This window comes from Erinaceus europaeus, chromosome 22, assembly GCF_950295315.1.
Source record: "Erinaceus europaeus chromosome 22, mEriEur2.1, whole genome shotgun sequence".
NCBI classification, from domain to species: Eukaryota; Metazoa; Chordata; class Mammalia; order Eulipotyphla; family Erinaceidae; genus Erinaceus; species Erinaceus europaeus.
The window spans coordinates 2,451,119-2,461,336 of record NC_080183.1 but is presented as its reverse complement, the minus strand read 5'-3'; positions in this window follow the sequence as shown (position 1 = coordinate 2,461,336).

The following is a 10,218-nucleotide window of genomic DNA, read 5'->3' as shown; positions in this document are numbered from 1 at the left end:
CCTCTCCCCCTCTCCCTCCCCCTCTCCCTCCCCCTCTCCCTCTCCCTCTCCCTCTCCCCCTCCCCCTCCCCCTCTCCCTCTCCCTCTCCCTCTCCCTCTCCCCGTCTCCCTCTCCCTCTCCCTCTCCCTCTCCTGTCTCTCTCCCTTTCCCTCTCCTCTCCCCCTCCCTCTCCCTCTCCCTCTCTCCCTCTCCCTCTCCCTCTCCCTCTCCCTCTCCCTCTCCCTCTCCCTCTCCTCTCCCTCTCCCTCTCCTCTCCCTCTCCCTCTCCCTCTCCCTCTCCCTCTCCTCTCCCTCTCCCTCTCCCTCTCCTCTCCCTCTCCCTCTCCCTCTCCCTCTCCCTCTCCCTCTCCCTCTCCCTCTCCCTCTCCTCTCCCTCTCCCTCTCCCTCTCCCTCTCCTCTCCCTCTCCTGTCTCTCTCCCTCTCCCTCTCCCTCTCCCTCTCCTCTCCCTCTCCCTCTCCCTCTTCCTCTCCTCTCCCTCTCCTGTCTCTCTCCCTCTCCCTCTCCTCTCCCTCTCCCTCTCCCTCTCCTCTCCCTCTCCCTCTCCCTCTTCCTCTCCTCTCCCTCTCCTGTCTCTCTCCCTCTCCCTCTCCTCTCCCTCTCCCTCTCCTCTCCCTCTCCCTCTCCCTCTCCCTCTCCCTCTCCTCTTCTCTCCCTCTCTATCTCCCTCTCCCTCTCTGTCTCCCACTCCCTCTGTCTCCCTCTCCCTCTGTCTCCCTCTCCCTCTGTCTCCCTCTCCCTCTCCCTCTCCTCTTCTCTCCCTCTCCCTCTCCCTCTCCCTCTCCTGTCTCTCTCCCTCTCCCTCTCCTCTCCCTCTCCCTCTCCCTCTCCCTCTCCCTCTCCCTCTCCCTCTCCCTCTCCTCTCCCTCTCCCTCTCCCTCTCCTCTCCCTCTCCCTCTCCCTCTCCCTCTCCCTCTCCCTCTCCCTCTCCTCTCCCTCTCCTGTCTCTCTCCCTCTCCCTCTCCTCTCCCTCTCCCTCTCCCTCTCCCTCTCCCTCTCCTCTCCCTCTCCCTCTCCCTCTCCTCTCCCTCTCCCTCTCCCTCTCCTCTCCCTCTCCTGTCTCTCTACCTCTCCCTCTCCCTCTCCCTCTCCCTCTCCTCTTCTCTCCCTCTCTATCTCCCTCTCCCTCTCTGTCTCCCACTCCCTCTGTCTCCCTCTCCCTCTGTCTCCCTCTCCCTCTCCCTCTCCCTCTCCTCTTCTCTCCCTCTCCTCTTCTCTCCCTCTCCCTCTCCCTCTCTGTCTCCCTCTCTCTCTGTCTCCTTCTCCTCTCCCTCTCCCTCTCCCTCTCCTCTTCTCTCCCTCTCCCTCTCTGTCTCCCTCCCTCTCATAAAAATAAATATATGTCCCTACTAGGGAAAGATAAGAGACAGGCTGCAGATGGATCCACCTAGCAAAGCCCATGTCCAGCAGAGAAGCGATGACAGAAGCCAGAACTCCCACCTTCTGCTCCCCTAAAGAACTGTGACCCATAAACCCAGAGGGGAGAAATGACCAGAGGGCTCTGAACTCCAACTCCACCAGGACCTGAAGAGAGAAGAGGGAAGAAAATTTAAAAAAAAGAGAAGGTAGTTGATCAGTGCTCTGGTTAAAAAAAAAAAAAAGAATAATAAAATAATAAAGAAAGAAATAAGTAAAAAATAATTAAAAAATAAAAGTAAAAATTTTTAAAAAGAAACCAAGACCTGAACACCAGAATTCCTGTGTGGTGTTGGACAAACCCTCTCTCTGCTCAGTCTGAGCCCGAGAGTCCACAGGTGGGTGTGACTTAGAAAGGAGAAAAGGAAGGCCCAAAAGAAACAAAAAGGCAAATATATAATAAACATATAATATCTATATAGACAGATAGAGAAATCATAGTCAGCCCCTATCTGGGGCCTTGGGAGGACCACTGCTGTTTCCAGTGGAGGGAGTGGGGACACAGAGCTCTGGGGGTGGGAACAGTGTGGAATTGTACCCCTGTTATCTCGAAATTTTGTAAATCAACATTAAATCACTAATAAAAAATGAATAACTGAATAAGTGTGTCATTTCAGGAAGTAAATTTCCAAAAGACAGCAAGAAGAGATAAGCCCCAAGGGGAAGGCAGAGGCAGGTGAGTGCTGAAAGGAGTCTGAACTGTGGAAATGGAGGGGAGAGCTGAGGGGAGAACTGGTTTCATTCAGCAAGCTTCTCCAGAAAGAACCAGAGGGCTGGGGAAATAGTGGTGATGCAACAGACCCTCATGCCTGCAACTCTTTGGTCCCAGGTTCAACTCCTGCTAGTGTCATCTACAGAGGTCGAGCTATGCTCTGGTCTGCCTACCTGTGTGCAGCTCACTCTATGTCTCTCATTAAAATAAATAAATAAATTATCTTTAGGGGGCAGGTGGTGCTGTACCTGGTTGAACATACATGCTCCCATGCTCAAAGACCCAGGTTCAAGTCCCTAGTCCCCACCTATGGGGGGGGGGGGGGGCTTCACAAACAGCAAAGCAGGTCTCTCTCTCTCTCTCTCTCTCTCTTGCTCTCCCCCCCCCATTTCCCTTTCACCTCTCTAGTTATCTCTGTCCCATGTAATCTTCTTCTAGCGTTTGCCCTTCTTCCGTAGCCAGTCAACAGCGTCAGGTTGAGCCTGATGTAAAGTTTCGAGACCTCCTTTGAATCTGGAGAGGTGGCAGTCATTGACTATGTGGGTCATAGTCTGTCTGGAGCCGCAGGGGCAGTTCAGGTCGTCTCTGGCTCCCCAGCGATGGAACATAGCGGCGCACCGGCCATGGCCTGTGCGATAGCGATGGAGGAGGGCCCAGTCATAACGTGCTAGGTCAAAGCCGGGTTGACGCTTGCAGGGGTCTGTGATGAGGTGTTTGTTCTTTACCTCAGCTGACTGCCAGCTCTGTTTCCAAGAGTCCGGAACAGAGAAGTTCAGTGTAGGCGTAGGGGACCAGATTGGGTGACGAGACGTCAAGCATTGGACAGGGTGGGCGAAGATATCTGCCTATATTGGCAGGTCCGGTCGAGCGTAGACGTGGGAAATGAACTTAGATGATGCCGCATCCCGATGAATATCTGGCGGGGCGATGTTGCTAAGAACTGGCAGCCATGGAACCGGGGTGGAACGGATGGTTCCAGAAATTATCCTCATGGAGGAATATAATTTGGAATCGACCAAGTGGACATGGGGGCTACGGAACCATCCTGGGGCACAGTATTCTGCAGTGGAATAGCATAATGCCAGAGAGGATGATCGTAGTGTGGAAGCGCTTGCGCCCCATAAGGAGCTGGCCAGTCTTGCAATGATGTTATTCCTCGCGCCCACCTTTGCTGCAGGATGCATTGGATAGACCTTCCCGTGGTGCATCTCGTGAGTACCCATTCATTGGGGAAACTGATGATCCTTCCTAGCTGACTGAATCCACATGGATCCCAGTCACTTTCAAAGCCAGCAACAAGCAGCTCCTGACAGCTTTCAAGCTGTTGGTCCGGCTCTTCGAGTCCTCCAACTTAATGTTGAGGGGCTGTCCTTTGCCAAACATGTAATAAAATAAAGGAATAAAAAAAATTAAAGAGGGGAGTTGGCGGTAGCGCAGCAAGTTAAGCTCACATGGCACAAAGCGCAAGGACCGGGCTAAGGATCCCGGTTCGGGCCCCCGGCTCCGCACCTGCAGGGGAGTCACTTCACAGGCAGTGAAGCAGGTCTGCAGGTGTCTGTCTTTCTCTCCCCCTCTCTGTCTTCCCCTTCTCTCTCCATTTCTCTCTGTCCTGTCTAACAATGACGACATCACAATAACAACAACAACAATAACTACAACAATAGAAAACAAGAGCAACAAAAAGGGAAAAATAAATATAAAAAATAATAGGGCAGGGGTAGAGTAGATAGCATAGTGGTTATGCAAACAGACTGTCATGCCTGAGGCTTCGAAGTCCCAGGTTCAAACCCCTGTATCACCATAAACCAGAGCTGATCAGTGCTCTGGTTAAAAAATAATAATAAAATAATAAATAAGTAAAAATAATAAAAAAACAAAATGAAAATTTTGAAAAAGAAACCGAGCCCTGAGCACCAAAATTCCTGTGTGATGCTCATTCTGAGCCCAGGAGTCCACAGCCAGCGGGTGGCCTGGAAAGTCGTCCTTCCTGACCTGTGATCCGAGCGAGACCTGTGAGCCAGGATCCGTGATGGCTCAGTTCTGAGTGTCTGGTGGTGATAAGCCTACCGTCTGACTCATATTTTTACTCCTTGGAATCTCCCCCAAAGGAGTGATCCATCATCTACACCATGACCCAGCTGCTCAGAGAAAGGTTTCCCAGCTCCGTTTATAGCGTCGGCAAGCGGAAAGAATGTGGATGTCAGACAGTTCGGAATGGCTAGGAAATTAATGTGCACACTTTCCAGAATTATCAAGCTGTCTTACAATTTCCGTTTTTGTTAAACACACACACACACACACACACACACACACACACACACAAAACCAAAAAACGACACGCAGCAAAGAATCTTGGGAAATTTCCGAAGCTCAGAGCATGGACTCTGACAGCAGGTCCTTTGATTTGATGTCTGAGCTGTTTGAATTTGAGCACGTTCTCCCCCCCCCCCGCCCGTACCTGGGCTTTCTTATCCAAAAATAAAAGGGGGGGTGATAAAGACCAGTCTCGTAGAGCTACGTGAAATAATTCCTATGAATGTGATAGAATTTGAACAATTACACATCGCTGACTAAATGACCAGTGCTGGCTGTTAGCAGATAAACAGCGTGGCAAGAACTGGGGATATTTGCGTCGTGGCCCACAATTATACATGCTAGGAGAAAAAAGGAGTGTGGTCACCATGACTTGTTTTTTTTTTTTTTATTTATGTCTTTTATTTACTAATCAGAGAGAGAGAGAGAGAGAGAGACCAGAGCCCTGTTAAGCTCTGACTGATGGTGGTGTTGGGGACTGAATCTGGGACCTCAGAGCCTCAGGCAGGAGAGGCTTTTAGCAGAACCATGATGCTGCCTCCCCCCGTCCACTGTAATTAAATTAGGAAGATGGGGTAACTGAGTGTGGAGTTGTGTACTTACACCACTGCATTTTCCACCAAACATTTCTTTCAGTTTTTTTTTTTGTAAATTCTTTTTTTAAATTATCCTTGTTTATTTATTAGATAGAGATATCCAGAAAGCAAGAGGGGAGCATGTGATAGAGAGGGAGAGAGACAGAGAGACACTTGCAGCCCTGCTTCATCACTCACAAAGCTTTTCCCCTGCAGGTGGGGATGGGGGGGGACTTGAACCCAGGTCCTTGCACATTATAACATGCGCACTCAACCAGCTATGCCATCACCTGGCCCCAGCACCAAACATTTCTACAATAAGCATGTAAAATTTTCTAATCAGAAAAAAGAATGCATTGCCAAAAAAGGAGGGGGGGGTCTGTACATGAACATTCTCTGAGTGAGAAGTGTCTGTCCTTGGGTGGTGGAGTGTATTTTAGACAAGCCCTTCCTTCCTTCCTCCCTTCCTTCCTTCCTTCCTTCCTTCCTCCCTTCCTTCCTTCCTTCCTTCCTTCCTTCCTTTCTTCTTTCTTTCGGTCTCACTCTTTCTTTTCTTCTCTTTCTATAAGACAGAAAGGAAAGAGACACCCGCAGATCTACTTCACTGCTTGTAAAGAGTCCTCCAAGAGTGGGAAGCAGAGCCTCGAACCTGGATCCTTGCACAAGTGTGCACTCAGCCCGGTGCACCACCACCCGGCCGTCTCCCCGACGTCATTCACATGTGGAGCCCAGGCACGGCCTAAACACAGAAGCAAACACTCCCCATCACTCAGCCAACCCTAAACATCAAAGAGAGGAGAAATGAACTGAGGCCACAATCACCACAGGCCTGCAGGGCTGTTCTGTGGGTGAGAACAGGCCCGGGTCAGTCCAGAAGCTTCCAGGGCCGTTGCCCTGCTTGGAAGGCAATCATTGCAGGGGGCGAGAGAGACACAGCAAATAGAGCTCTCATCCAGTCAGAGCTTCTGAAAATGAGATCAAGGGCTGTGTTGCATTTTCTCTGAAGATCTGGGTTCCCAGTGAGTGACACACACTCTCTCTGTCTCTCTCTCTCTCTCCTCGCCTGCTCTCACTAAAGAGAAGGTTCTTTCTTTCTTGGGGAACGCTCTCTTCCAGTGTTTTAACTTTGATGACATTCCAGATGTGAGATGACAAGCTTTCTCCACAGAAAGGACTCAAATCCTTCCACCACCTTATTTTTGGGGGGCGGGGTCTGGGGAATGCAGGCCAAGAGCTCCCTGAGGTGGACAAGGGCCTTTCTGCTCCCCATTTTTGGATGGAGACATCAATCAGGGAAATAAATAACGTGCCTTAATCACCAGCCACTTGAGCATGGGTGAGATGGGGTGTCTCCAAGGCTGAGAAAAATCCTCCCTCAGGAGAGTCAGGCGGTAGCCCAGAGGGTAAAGTGCAGGTGGCGCAAAGCACAAGGACCAGCGGAAGGATCCCGGTTCGAGCCCCCGGCTCCCCACCTGCAGGGGAGTCGCTTCACAGGCGGTGAAGCAGGTCTGCAGGTGTCTGTCTTTCTCTCCCCCTCTCTGTCTTCCCCTCCTCTCTCCATTTCTCTCTGTCCTATCCAACAACAACGACAATAACAACATCAACAATATAAAAAAAAAAAACAGTAAGGCCGCATAGAGACGAGATATGACCTCGATGGGGGAGTCTGTCCTGACGAGCCCCCCCACCTCGAACCCCCGGGGCGCACAGAGGCCTCCTCCACACAGAGCCTCACCTCTCTCCAGCGAGAGCCGATGCTATCTGTCCCGGGAAACTTGAAGCCGCAATGTTTATTTAGAATTAGAATCGATTTTCATTTTACATAACGCCTTTCATCTTCCAGGTTCCCCAAAGTACTTCACAAAGCAACAAGCTCGGTGGTAATATTGCCACAGACAAGTGTGACCGTCATTATGCTTTCTGTAATAGCTCACGGGCTTGGAAATTAGAAATGGAGGGATCGAGAGGGAGAGAGGGGCCAGGAGGGGGTGGAGGGGGAGGGGAAGAGACCCTGAGGGAGTCGAGACAGAGATGGCACCAGCAGGGTCACCCTCAGCCTCACTTGAAGGGACAAGAGGGTTACACCTCAGCCCCACTGGCCAGCCGCGGGGACAGGCAGGGTGTCCGCAGAGCCTGGCGTGCCCTCTCCGAGCCTCCCCATATGCTTTTGTCAAATGGACCCTAAGGACTGAGAGCAGCCCCACAAAGAAGCAAGCCCAGAACACCTCAGGGAGTCTGCTCATGTCTCCCTCCTCCAGCCCTGGTCCCAGGACAGCTGTAAGGGGCCACCGCTGCTTCCAGATGCTCGGGACAGAGAGGACCAGAAGAACTCTGCTCCACGCAGCATCCCAGGCCAGAGGACCCAGGCAGAGGGACTGAGCCCACGCTGACAATGGTTACCTGCCCGTCCTGCCAGGTGGAGGGAGGGCGGGTTGGAGACCTACCACCGTGTGGGACACCCTGCTCCCAGCCTGGGTGAGGCTTAGGAATATTCCAGAGGAAAAACCAGGAGGTCGAGGCCATGGGGACAACAAGTGGAGGAAAGAGTTGGAGAGAAATTTAGGGGGTGAAGAAGAGGGTCTTGCCAGCAGGAGCAGGCGGAAGGTCCTAGGTTAGAGCCCTCATAGGCCAGAGGTGAGCAGTGCTTGGGTCTCTCTATCCCTCCCTCTCTCATAAAAATGTTAGTGTTGGAGCCGGGTGGTGGCACATACAGTTGAGTGCACATGTTACAATGCTCAAGGACCTGGATTCAAACCCCTGCCCCCCAGGGGGAGAAGCTTCCTGATTACTGAAGCAAATCTGTAGGTGTCTCTCATTCACTCTCCCCCTTTCTATCTCCTCTTTTTCTCTTGATTTCTCTCTGTCTGTATCTGGTAAATAAACTAATGAATAAATAAATGACAAAATGTCTTTTTTAAATTTATTGAACACTATAACTCTGTTGGCAACATTTTCTTAATTTTTTTTTTCATTTATCTTTGCTTATTGGCTAGAGGCAGCCAGGAATCGAGAGGGTAGGGGAGATAGAGAGGGAGAGAGACAGAGATACCTGCAACCCTGCTTCACCACTTGTGAAACTTTCCCCCTGCAGGTGGGGACCGGGGACTCGAACCCAGCTCCTTGAGCATCGTAACGTGTGTTCAATCGGGTGCACCTGTTTTTTGTTTGTTTGTTTGTTTGTTTTGTTTTGTTTTTTTAAAAAAAGAGAGAAGGCTTCTGTAGGAGCCTGCTTGGATATGGGAAGGGACAGAAAAGAAGGAGCAGCCCTTGGCTTTTAAGAACCCTCACTCCCAATATGAACTGGGGAAGAAGAGGAACTGCTCAAGCCTATCTTACCAGAAACTCCCCCTCTGCGTCCTGACATACCTACCCCTGGGCTCACTTTTGTTACGTGCAACGTCTGGGGTGTGGGGTGTGTGTGTGTGTGCGCGTGTGTGTGCGTGTGTGAGCATGTGTGTGCGTGTGTGAGTGTGTGTGTGCGTGTGTGCGTGTGTGTGTGTGTGCGTGTGTGTGCACGTGTGTGTGAGTGCGTGTGCGTGTGTGTGAGCGTGTGTGTGTGCGTGTGAGTGTGTGTGCGTGTGTGTGTGCACGTGTGTGTGAGTGCGTGTGCGTGTGTGTGAGCATGTGTGTGTACGTGTGTGAGTGTGTGTGCGCGTGTGTGTTCGTGTGTGAGTGTGTGCGTGTGTGTGTGCACATGTGTGCGTGTGTGCGTGCACGTGTGTGAGTGTGTGTGTGCACGTGTGCGCGTGTGTGAGTGCGTGTGTGTGTGAGTGCATGTGTGTGTGTGTTTGTGAGTGTGTGCGTGTGTGCGTGTGTGTGTGAGTGCGTGTGTGTGTGTGTGTGAGTGCACGGAGGGCACACTGTCTGATCTATCCCTGCTCTCATCAAATCGCATCTTTTCTCCTTTTTTCTAATTGTCACGTGAGGCAGCCTCTCGGGGGCTGGTCTGACTCGTGTCTGCGGCTGCCGGTGCCGGGAGCTGCCAGCCTGCCGGAGCAGGGCGCCTCTCAAGGCTTGTCATTCACAGCTCCCCTAATTACAGAACATCTGCTTGCCGTGGCCATTACCACTCCCTACCAGCTTGTCTCGTTTTAACACCAGTGACTCCTAACCTCCCCCAAGGAAGACGCTCTTCTGCCAAAAGCCCCCCCCCCACACTCAAGCAACCAGTTCTCCTCTAACCTGCACTTTCTTTTTCTTTTTTTTCCTTTTGTTCTCCCCGCCCCCCCTTTCAGATGCCACCTTGCTGAGACTTCTGCAAAGGAGGTGGACTCGACGGAGGGAGGTTCCTTTATTTTTGGGAGGGACGGGCGGGGGTCTGAGCTGGGGATGAGGAGGAAGAAGAAAATTCAGAGCAACCGCCTGATTTTGGTCTGGTTTGGATTCTTTACTTTTATTTCCCTTTTCTTTTATATGGAAATCATTAGGAGGGTCCGGGCTGGGAAGCTGGGTTCCCCCACACACACACCCATCACTCCTCACTCCTCCCCTCCCATCCCGCAGCTAGGGGGCGGTAGCGTCCCCCCAGTTCCAGCCCTGCTCCCTTCCATATCAGCCTCTCTAAATATAGCCCGGCTTCCAGATTCCAACTGCCTTTATTATTATTTTAATTATAGATTCCCGGCTGCCCTGAGTCTCACGTCCCGGGTAAACCCCAACCCCAAGCAGTCTCTTGTTCTGTCTCTCTCTCTCAGTCTCTCTCTGCGACATCGGAGGACATTTCAAATATTTCACAGCTTTGTTTGCTCCCTGATTGCCACATGCTAAAAAAAAAAAAATGGTTAAGCTACTGGAAATGCAAGATGTAAACAGAGATGGCATTGTGTTAGGGGCCAAGAGGGACATAGCCTGCCCGCAGGTTCTCAGGTGGGACTCCCTGGCGAAGTGAGGACTGCCATCAGAGAGCCCAGAGCACCCTGTGGTGGGGTGGGGGGAGGAGAGGGGAGGGGCTGCTTTTTAAAGTCTCTCCCCCCACCCAGCAAGGCGTGTGAAGGGTCTTCTCATCACTTGGCAGGTCCCACCGACCCCCACTCCCGTTTCCAGCTTTGATAAAAGCCAATGAATGCTCACTCTTCCTGGGAAGAGAGAGTGAGGGCTTGCCTGCAAGGTTCTCCTGTGATGTCCGGGGTCCCAGAGTGGGCAGGGCATTCGAGAACACCCATGACACTTGCCCTTTCCAACCGGCTGAGCGTATGTCCAGGG